This window comes from Triticum urartu, chromosome 2, assembly GCF_003073215.2.
Source record: "Triticum urartu cultivar G1812 chromosome 2, Tu2.1, whole genome shotgun sequence".
In the NCBI taxonomy this organism is placed as follows: Eukaryota; Viridiplantae; Streptophyta; class Magnoliopsida; order Poales; family Poaceae; genus Triticum; species Triticum urartu.
Genome location: NC_053023.1, coordinates 242919780 through 242931753, shown reverse-complemented (window position 1 = coordinate 242931753; position 11974 = coordinate 242919780). Strand labels below are relative to the sequence as shown.

Below are 11974 nucleotides of genomic sequence, written 5' to 3'. Positions count from 1 at the left end.
GTTGTTGCGGGTGACGAGGGGTTAGGTGGTGCAGCTGCTGCCAGTCGTGGCAGTGGGGTGGACGGTGGTCATGGCCAAGGCAGAGGAGGTGCTCTTGGCGGCGACCGTGGCCGCGGAAAGAATTAGTGGTTGTACAGTCCGTACCTATCTATCACCATTTCATCTTTTCAATCAATGAAATTTGCCTTCTGAGCTTTTGATGCGGTTAATGAAATTGAATGATCTCAGTGTGTTCATTCACTCAACTACTAGATGTCTAAATATCCTTATTTTTAATTACCTTCTCCAGCGATGATTAGCTCTGGATGGAACGCCTGTAATCTATAGAGGGGCCGTGCTTTTAGTCATCGGTTCGAGGGATCATTTATGAACGGTTCAAGGGATTTCATCGATGATTTACACCAACTCTTGTTCCGCTATAACTCATAGTTGGTAACGATCCGATCTAAACCCCATATGCATCTTCATAGTGTTCGCGGACCGTGATTCTAGGATGAATTTTTTCCTATGGCGTTTCCCAACAGAAACTGCCTACACATCAACATGGAAGAAGCAAGGTTAATGAAGATGGCCTCCCCAATGATTCCCCCCTCTAGCAGAGTGCTAGAAAAGGGATCTAAATGGGGTCGCTTCAGAATAGAGGCTTGTGGTGTGATACGTCTCCAACGTATCTATAATTTTTAGTTGTTTCATGCTATTATATTATCAATCTTAGATACTTTATATGTCATTTTATATCAATTTTTGGGGACTAACCTATTAACGTTGCATGAAAAATCAAAAACATTCTTACGAACACCCAAGATCTATCCTAGAGAAGCATAGCAACAAGAGGGGAGAGTGTGTCTACATACCCTCGTAGACCGTTAAGCGGAAGTGTGTATCACGTGGTTGATGTAGTCGTACTTGTCACAATCCAACCGCGATCCAAACAGATGAAGTACCGAGCGGACGGCACATCCGCGTTCAGCACACATACAACTCGATGGCGTCTCATCCTCCTTGATCTAGCAAGTGAGGGAGGAGAAGTAGATGGGATCGCCGGCAGCACAAGGCGTGACGGTGATGGTGGTGGAGTGATTCCGGCAGGGCTATGCCGAGCGCTACCGAAACAATGAAGATGGAGGAGTTATGAAGTAACAGAAGAGAGAGGGGGGCCAAGGGATTCTTTTTCCTCTTGGTGCGCCCTTCCCCTCTATATATAGGTGGAGGGGCATGGTGGCTAGCCCTCCAAGCCCTAGGGTGAGCACACCAAGGGGGGGGGGGAGTTGGACTCCTAGTCCAATTCCCTCCTTTCCATACACAGGTGGACATTCTGTTGGGGAACACGGTATTTTAAATTTTTCCTACGATCACGCAAGATCTATCTAGGAGATACATAGCAACGAGAGGGGAAGAGTGTGTCTACATACCCTCGTAGACCGAAAGCGGAAGCGTTTGACAACGCAGTTGATGTAGTCGAACTTATTCTTGTTCCGACCGATCAAGCACCAAACGTACGACACCTCCAAGTTCTGCACACGTTCAGTAAAATAACGTCCCTCGAGCTTTTTATCTAGTTGAGGACGAGGGAGAGTTTCGTCAGCACGACGGCGTGGTGACAGTGATGATGAAGTTACCGGCGCAGGGCTTCTCCTAAGCACTACGACGATATGACTGAGGTGGTAAACTATGGAAGGGGGCACCGCACACGGCTAAGAGATTGTCGGATGTGCTATTGGGGTGCCCCTGGCCACGTATATAAAGGAGGGAGTGAGAGAGGAGGCCGTCCAGGTTGGGTGCGCCAGGGGGGAGTCCTACTTGGACTCCTAGTCCAAGTAGGATTCGCCCCCCTTCTTTTCTTCCACCGAAGGGAAAGGGAAGGGAGAGAGAGGGAGAAGGAAAGAGGGGGGGGGGCAGAACTCCGAACAAACTTTGGTCATCAAATCACATAACTCATAATACAAATCGTCATCAAACGTTAAGCGTGCGTACCCTACGGATTCGCGAACTACGTAGACATGACCAAGACACATCTCCGGTCAATAACCAATAGTGGAACCTGGTTGCTCATATTGGCTCCTACATATTCTTCGAAGATCTTTATAGGTCAAACCGCATACCAACATATGTTATTCCCTTTGTCATTGGTATGTTACTTGCCCGAGATTCGATCGTCGGTATCATCATACCTAGTTCAATCTCGTTACCGGCAAGTCTCTTTACTTGTTCCGTAATGCATCATCCCGCAACTAACTCATTAGTTACATTGCTTGCAAGGCTTATAGTGATGTGCCTTACCGAGAGGGCCTAGAGATACCTCTCCGATACACGGAGTGACAAATCCTAATCTTGATCTATGCCAACTCAACAAACACCTTCGGAGACACCTGTGGAGAATCTTTATAATCACCCATTTATGTTGTGACGTTTGATAGCACACTAAGTGTTCCTCCGGTATTCGGGAGTTGCATAATCTCATAGTCAGAGGAGTATGTATAAGTCATGAAGAAAGCAATAGCAATAAAACTAAACGATCATAATGCTAAGCTAACTGATGGGTCTTGTCCATCACATCATTCTCTAATGATGTGATCCCATTCGTTAAATGACAACACATGTCTATGATTAGGAAACTTAACCATCTTTGATTAACGAGATAGTCTAGTAGAGGCATACTAGGGACACTCTGTTTTTCTATGTATTCACACATGTACTAAGTTTCCGGTTAATACAATTCTAGCATGAATAATAAACATTTATCATGATATAAGGAAATGTAAATAACAACTTTATTATTGCCTCTAGGGCATATTTCCTTCACATTCCACCTTTCCCAGCCACATGGCCCTTGAGGGACTTGTGCGCCTAGCCCAATACGGCCAGGGCGCCTCCCCTCAGCCCTTGCTAGCCCTTGGGACATGTAGGAACCCTTGGTAGACTTCGGGACTTCTCCGGAGGTTTGCAGAACCTTCTGGAAGCTTACCGGTACAATATAAAAAAATTGAAACTTTTTCCTAAACCCTGAAAGCAACTTTACATATATAAATATTTACCTCTGGACCATTCCGGAGCTCCTCGTGACGTCCGGGATCTCATCTGAGACTCTGAGCAACATTCGGTCACCAACATGCACATCCCAATATTACTCTAGCGTCACCGAACGTTAAGCGTGCAGACCCTACGGGTTCGAGAATCAAGTAGACATGATCGAGACACCTCTCTGGTCAATAACCAATAGCGGAACCTAGATGCACATATTGGTTCCTATATATTACACAAAGATCTTTTATCGGTTGAACCACGATGTCAAGGATTTGGTTAAACCTGTATGCAATTCCCTTTGTCTGGCGATATGTTACTTGCCTGAGATTCGATCGTCGGTATCTCCATACCTAGTTCAATCTCGTTACCGACAAGTCTCTTTACTCGTTCCGTAATACCAGACCTCATGACTAACTCATTAGCCACATTGCTTGCAAGCTCTTTATGATGTTGTATTGCCGAGAGGGCCCAGAGATATCTCTCCAGCACACAGAGTGACAAATCCCAGTCTTGGTCCAGGCCAACCGAATAGATACCTTCGAAGATACCTGTAAAGCATCTTTATGATCACCCAGTTATGAAGTGACAATTTATGGCACACAAGGTATTTCTATAGTATCCGGGAGTTGCATGATTTCATGGTCTTAGGGATAGATACTTGACATGGAGAAAGCTATAGCAGTAAACTCGAGTGATGCGATCGAATGCTAAGCTTGCGGTTGGGTCCTTTCCATCACATTATTCTTCTAATGATGTGATCCCGTAATCAAATGACAACTCATGTCACTACACCACGGTCAAGTTTTGGCGACACATCAATCTGTTGGCATATGGTACCTTTGCCGACACATAACTTGTAGCTAACACATATGCTGACAGAAGATAAAAGAGTCGGAGGACTTGCTGTGGGCAAAGGTATTGCCGACAGAAGTTCACTTGCCGACACTTTTTTAGTTGGTATACACCCTACCTACGCCGACGCATGGTGTGTCTCTATACACCCTACATACGCCGACACATGGTCTGTCTATGTACACCCTACCTATACCGACAGATGGTAAGTCAACATACACCCTACCTATGCCAACACTTGGTTTATCTAGCAAGGTCTTTAGCTTTGCCGACACATGGTTTGTCGAGCTATGGGTGTACTTCTGCCAACACTTTCTCTGCATGGCTAGAGGTGTACCTTTGTCGACAATTTCTCTGTTGGAATGTTTTCCCGACAGATAAATTGTTGATAAGATGTTGTATAGCCAAAAGAACAATTGGATACTACTCTGGCTTAAATATTATGCAATGCTCAAATGTTATACACAAACGGGATCAAGATGAACACATATTGCACAAGCATTGATAATATGTTCACAAACATACATATATATATTGATCAGAAGTCCAAAAACAAGACAGTCCTTACATAGCAAAGTTTGGCCATTTTGACCACCATCGAGAAAACACAAGCCACATAAAGGGACCACTATTTGCTGTTCTAAAAGAGTTCTAACATTAAATGAACCAAAACACTTATATCACACCCATGAGCACAAGATATATGCTCCAAAACACTTGAAGCACCAAATGGTCCAAAACAGACATAAGATTCATGACCACAAGTTGGCTGGTCCAAAATACTACAAACAGCCAAATGCTGCAGAACACTCCGAAGTCATCACATCCATGTGTAGTAGGTGGCTGAGTACCTGAAAATATTCGACACGATCTTGATGATAAGAGACCAATTAAAATATACTCAGTTATATCTAACATAAGTGCAAATTTTTGTATTGACACCTAATTAAGACATCCATGTATCAAATGTTTTATTCCAAAGTGGATTCATAAAAGTTATTAATAATATGGAGGAAATTGTCATAGGTATCCTGAGGCTTTGGGCCAAATTCTCATATGTTCAAACTGAATGGTACTGGGTGAAAATAAATGGTCAAATTCTCATATGTTCACCCCAACATTTTTGTGCACTTCAAAGTTCGAAAATAAATGTCAAAAACAATTGTGGTTGTATGTTATCTGATGAACTAGAATTAAAATGTACAGCTTTAGACCCAAAAAACTGCAGTATGTGAAGTTCTGTATATGCCATGTGATCTTTAGATTGTGACCATCAAAGTGTTAACACCAAACTGATATATTTATGCTAACTACTAACCAATGTATATGAGCATCAGACTACATCATGTGATTTCATATTTTTAATTTTAAAACTGCAGTATGTGGAGTTCAGTTTTATATACAAGACATGAAAAGTTATATAGTGATGCTATAATTTCACAAAGAGGTTCTACAATTTCAGATACACTGAAGTGTTACGTGTGACACTTTTTCCTCGCTTGCCATTTGGTTTACTCTAACGTGTGATCGCTAGTCCATGTACTGGCGCTCTTAGTTCAATATCATCTGATCAATACACTAGCTAAATGACAGAAAAATCAGTCTTGGGGCATTTTTATTTTCATCAAAAATGAACAGGGTTCCACAAGAGAACTATGGAAAAAGCTTCATCGGTTGTACATATTATGTGTAAATCAAATGATAACATACTCACATCGCCTATTTCTTATGCAAACTATGTCAGTTCATAGGCTGCTTCTTCCACTGCACGTTGCTCTGAAAAATGTGAAGACATGTATCAACCACCCTGTGAAAACGAAAACTACATTTAATAATATAGATAACTTGGCTGACCATAAATTAGATTAGAAAGTAGGACAAGGGACTGGAAGTTATGTCCTTGGTAAGTATAATGGATGAACTTTTTCAAATGCACAAATGATGTTCAGGTAATATTAGGCCATCACCAGAATAAAAACGAACATATCATAAAAGCACCATGTATGGACGCTATTAAGATTTAAGTACTGCCTTACTCTTGAACTAGATCATTATTATCACGATTGAAGTTCTTATCTTCCAATTGCTTACAGTCAGAATGGGGTTGACAGGCTACAATTAGTTATAAATCTACTCACACCGCAAACTAGCTATATTTTCCATTTTAAACATACATGTCAGCATCAATACCTTGGCCTACTAGTGATCGATGCTACATCATCCCCCCCCTCCAATAAGCAGGACATCAGGAAAGAACCTTGTTGTTTTGGTACCTGCCACCACCACCACCAGCATACCCATTAGGTCCATAGTTCACAAACATTATTATATGGCACCTGTGGAATCATAGACCCAACAGAAGCAGCAAGAGGGTAACTAAGGAAACTAAGGCCCGGATATTTTGAAGTGAATGAAATGAGTAAGAGAAAATAATGATGCCATATCTGAAGGGTGAATCCATCTATAAATATCATGAATGCCAAGGGAATGTCTAGCTACACATGTCAATATAACCCAGCATTCTCAGTTGTCGCATTCTAAATGGTGTTGTGACTTGTTTTTAGAAAAGCATGCTAAATGATATATTCTTCAAAGCAAGAAAGGTATTATGAGAAGGCACCCAATTTAAGCAAGCATCAAGCAGAGTGGTAAAATTAGAACTAAAAAGTGATGAAAATTCTAGGATTTACCTGCATAAGGAAACGGGGAGCTCAAATTAGGTGGGTATTGAACATCCACAGACAACTTGCTTAATATCAAATATATGGCTCGCATCGGACTGTTTAATGGTCCTATGATGGGAACAAAAATGGAGATTCTACTTAACACCAATACTTATTACCACAAATAGTTAGACAGTAGTATCTGACACATAAATATATCTATCTCCTATCTCATCTGGAGATACGTGCATTACATACTACTTTTCTGTCCCAAGAAAAAATGAAAAACATGAACTGAAGACATGCATCTGAACACATTTTATATGTTTGGAAAGAAGCATCTGAACACATATATGAATATATGAATGAATGATTCATCACATTATCTTACTGCACAAATTGAAGGAATAGGCCATGCAGCAGGTGCATTTTTGACCTAAATGTTTGACCACGGGTGCAAGCTAGTGTAAATTTTCTCCATAAACACAAGTGCTTGAACCAAACTGTACAAGAGAAGATCAACAATTTTATCCATAATTACTCAGCGAATGGCGGGTTTAAATGACAGGGAGGGAACACAGCAAACAAACTTGTATCAATGAATGACTTTCGTCTTCCAGATTTTGAGGCCACGTATTAAAACGTATTACCATCTCAAGGAAAAAAATAACGGAAAAGAACATGTTATTTGCCTAGACAATGTTGACATTATAGGCAGCCGTTAAAAATTTATCCCCTACTGCATACTTGATAATCCAACAATATTTATAAAACGTTGATTCTGCAGTGTTAAGCTTACAATTATCTCATTCTGCATTTGCAATTTGGTAACAGTTGCAAATTTCTCCAATGAGAATATTTCACTTCAGTCATTTGACTGTGCAACTGACTTTTTTATAGTGACTTGTATATCTACCAAACCTCCTACAAACTAGGTTGGAATCTAATTTTGTCCGGAAAAAATTGAAACCGACCTGACCATCTATAGCATCAACGAGAGCTTATAGCCTACATGCTAGCTACAAAAAGAAGTGGTACTCCAGAATTACTATTTATTATAGCAATATCATCAGTATAGCTGGTTACACATATATCTGATTAACATATGATGCTGATGCAGACCTAGAATTCAGACACTTGCAAGCCTAGAATTCAAGAACTAAAGTACCATGTCCCGCTAGCCATCGATCGGGCAAAACAATTAGAAAATAAAACAAGGTATGATTTCTTTGCTTCTCAGTGGTATACAGATCCAAGTAGTAACCTTTGTAATACTACACGCTCTTCTTAAACAAAAAGGGGCTGATTAAGTGAGAAGGGATCAGGTTATGCTTCAGATCAACAACATGTCCAAACTACTCCACAGCAACTACCAACAATACAACTCCAAAGTTGCAGCAAACTTGCAGTTCGATCTACTAGAGACACAAGGTGCTAGTCACGGTTGGAAGAACAAGAACAAAGAAAACAAATTGGGGATCCCACCATCGGTGCTTACCTAGCAACGCCCACTCCCACCAGCCCGAGGTGATTCGGTAGTTATGGCGATGCTGGCGCTTGCGGATGGCAGTCTCCGATGGTGGTTGGCGGTGGCGCTAGAATCCCTAAGCGGCATTCACTTCATCTTGGGGGTGGGGGTGGGGGCTGGTCGGTGAAGGCGGCAGCGGACGGAGCTCTCGGCGGCTGTGACTGCAAGGAAGGAAGGAGGGGATGGGGTCGAGGGCTCGGGGACATGGAATGGGGTTGGGGACGGTGGACGGACGGATCTCGGGGTCGGTCTATCGGCGGCTGCGACCCCGGCGATGGTAGGGAACATGTGTCGGTGGGGTGGGGGAAGCGTGAGGACGAGGGCAGCGAGGACGAGGGTGACGCTGGAGCACGAGGGCAGCGATGGCACGGCGGCGGGGACATAGGTGGTGGAGCGACAGCAGGGAGGTGGGGATGGACGGCGGCGGCAGGGGAGTGGGGATGGAACGGGGATGTATTTGGGTTGGGTACTCGATTTCTAGGGTTGACTCAAATTGGGCCGCCGCGCAGCCCAATAATTTGCCCGACCGCGCGCCAAGTCCTGTTTTCAGAACACTCGCGCGCCTAAGTCAGCCTCAATTGTTCCGTGGCTTCACTGCTTGACAGGTGTACACATACGCCCACACTTAATATGAGAACATACACCCTATCTACGCCGACACTTAATTTGTGTCCATACGCCTACCTATGCTGACTGCAAATCTGCTAGGCCTAGACATCTGTTGACACATGATAAATCGCTATGTGGTTACCGACAGATACGTGGTCGCTAAGTCATTGCTGACACATAATTGGTCAACCATTGTGCACACTTGCGACACATGATTTGAGGGCCAAGCTTCGGAGCTATGCCGACTGATCTCTTGTAGAGATTAGTGGGCCTTTCCCCACAAAAGTGTGTCACTTAAACCCTACTGTGGTGTAGTGTCTATGGTTAGAAAATTTTAACCATATTTGATCAACAAGCTAGACTAGTAGAGGCTCACTAGGGACATCGTATTTTTTTGTGTATTCACACATGTATTTAAGTTTCCGGTCAATACAATTCTAGCATGAATAATAAATCTTTATCATGAACAAGGAATATGATACTAACCAATTTATTATTGCCTCTAGGGCATATTTCCAACACCAAGTTCTAGTTGCTATTTTCTGCTTGTTTTTGGTTTTCCAGAAAATAAATACAAAATGAAAACCAAACACAACAAAACTTTTGATGATTTTTTTCTAGACATAAGAGACCCTACGGAAACTACGGAAACTATGACGGGGGATTAACTAGAGGGGCGGGGTTGCCGACACACGGCTTGGTGTATCTTGATGTTTCCCGGGTGCTATCCCAACCCATGTTGAGCCATGGGCGTTTCTTGGAGAAAGAGTCTCCTCAACATCGGTTTAGCCTGCAAGGTGAGAGTCCTTCGTAGACTCTAGGAACAAACGCCACGTTTCCCAATGTTTACTTAGACACCACGGACCCCGGCATTTGGCCCGGGGGTAGACGCCAGGAACCTTGGCGTCTAGCCCTTGCCCTTTGAAAAAACCCTTTGTGTACTGTCTTAAGGCCTCGTGGGCCTTACCCATTGGCCCAACCATATCATCCTATATATCAATCTTTACCTCCGGACCATTCTGGAGCTCCTCGTCATGTCTGTGATCTCATCTTGGACTCCGAACAATATTCGGTCACCAACTCACATAACTCATATAATACTATATCGTCAACAAACATTAAGTGTGCGGACCCGACGGGTTCGAGAATGATGTAGACATGACCGAGATGCCTCTCTAGTCAATAACCAATAGCTGAACCTGGATGCCCATATTGGTTCCTATATATTCTATGAAGATCTTTATCGGTCGAACCTTTATGACAACATATGTAATTCCCTTTGTCTATCCATATGTTACTTGCCCGAGATTCGATCATCGGTATCTCCATACCTAGTTCAATCTCGTTACTAGCAAGTCTCTTTACTCATTCTGTAATACATCATCTTGCAATTAATTCACTTTGCTTGGAAGCTTCTTGTGATGTGTATTACCGAGAGGGCCCAGAGATATCTCTCCGTTACACGGAGTGACAAATCCCAATCTCGATCCATGCCAACTCAATAGACACCTTCGGAGATACCTATAGAGCATCTTAATGATCACCCAGTTACATTGTGATGTTTGATAGCACACAAGGTATTCCTCCGGTATCCAGGAGTTGCATGATCTCATGGGCAAAGGAATATGTATTTGACATTAAGAAAGCAGTAACAATAAACTGAACGATCATATGCTAAACTAATGGTTGGATCTTGTCCATCACATCATTCTCCTAATGATGTGATCCCGTTATCAAATGACAACTCATTTCTATGGTTAGGAAACCTTAACCATCTTTGATCAACGAGCTAGCCTAGTAGAGGCTCACTAGGGACACGGTATTTGTTTATGTATCCACACATGTATTTTAAGTTTCCGGTCAATACAATTCTAACATGAATAATAGACCTTTATCATGATTAGGGAAACATAATAATAACCATTTTATTATTGCCTCTAGGGTATATTTCCATCAGCCGCCTATCTCCATCGACTTTATCGACGCTGCTCACCATCGACCCTGCTCCGCCCAATGGGGGAATTCGCAATATTGAAGGTTTTTTCTCAGGGACAACAAGGTAACTAATTTAATGAGATATTCTCTCATCTCTTATCCCAGTTCATCTGCCTCCTTTAATCACCCGACCGAAATTGGCGTGAATTCATTTTTATACGAGCTTATTTAAGGGTTTTATTTCATTCATAGAGTGTACAATGCGTAGACACATCAGGACTTTGCGCCACGGCCAGACATCTGTGGAGTTCCATCTCACCGTACCAGATGACTTGAGGATGCGCGTGGTCTACTTTCCTGAACATATACTATATATGGCTGCATTTGGATAAAAGGTGCCATGAGGGAGTCCTGGATTAGGGGGTCTCCGGACAGCCGGACTGTTGGACTATGAAGATACACGATTGAAAACTTCGTCTCGTGTCCGGATGGGACTCTCCTTGGCGTGGAAGGCAAGCTTGGCAACACGGATATGTAGATGTCCTCCCTTGTAACCGACTCTGTGTAACCCTAGACCCCTCCGGTGTCTATATAAACCGGAGGGTTTAGTCCATAGATCTCGTGGTAGATCAACTCTTGTAATACTCATATCATCAAGAACAATCAAGCAGGACGTAGGGTATTACCTCCATCAAGAGGGCCCAAACCTGGGTAAACATCGTGTCCCCTGCCTCCTGTTACCATCCGCCTTAGACGCACAGTTCGGGACCCCCTACCTGAGGTCCGCCGGTTTTGACACCGACATTGGTGCTTTCATTGAGAGTTCCACTGTGCTATCACCATAAGGCTCGATGGCCCCTTCGATCATCGGTAACGATGCGGTCCAGGGTGAGGTTTTCCTCCCCGGACAGATCTTCGTATTCGGCGGCTTCGCACTGCGGGCCAATTCACTTGTCCATCTGGAGCAGATCGAGAGCTACGCCCCTGGCCATCAGGTCAGGTTCGGAAACCTAAACTACACTTCCGACATCCGCGGAGACTTGATCTTCGACGGATTCGAGCCCATGTCAGGTGCGCCGCACGATCACGACGAGCATGATTTAGCTCTGCCGTTGGATAGTGTTCGGGAGATCACACCTGCAACTACTCTGGCCTTCAATCTAGAGCAAACTGCGCCATCCGAGGATAGAGGGATAGACCCCGCCACGGAGGCCGCACTCTCAGTGGCGATGGAGCCGGATACTGACTTCACCCCTTACGAGAGCCGTGTCGCCGAACCACTAGATTCGTCTCCGGCCACGGACTCCGAGCCGCCTGCATCCCCCCCTATCGAATCCCACTGGGCGCCGATCATGGAGTTCAC

The 11974-nt window shown here is 43.6% G+C and overlaps 1 long non-coding RNA gene across 4 annotated transcripts; it reads right to left on the bottom strand.

Annotated features, from left to right (window-relative positions):
* Positions 1-4388: 4388 nt before the first annotated feature.
* LOC125536932 lies at positions 4389-8557 on the bottom strand. Of its 4 annotated transcripts, none has more exons than XR_007295364.1 (5): positions 8038-8555; positions 6567-6668; positions 6067-6212; positions 5591-5683; positions 4389-4727 (listed from the first exon to the last, which is right to left on the bottom strand). It is a non-coding gene; the product is annotated as an uncharacterized LOC125536932 (long non-coding RNA). The 4 variants fall into 4 exon arrangements; XR_007295362.1 differs by having other exon boundaries at positions 6067-6149; positions 8038-8553; XR_007295363.1 differs by having other exon boundaries at positions 6067-6668; positions 8038-8557.
* Between the last annotated feature and the right edge of the window lie 3417 nt (positions 8558-11974).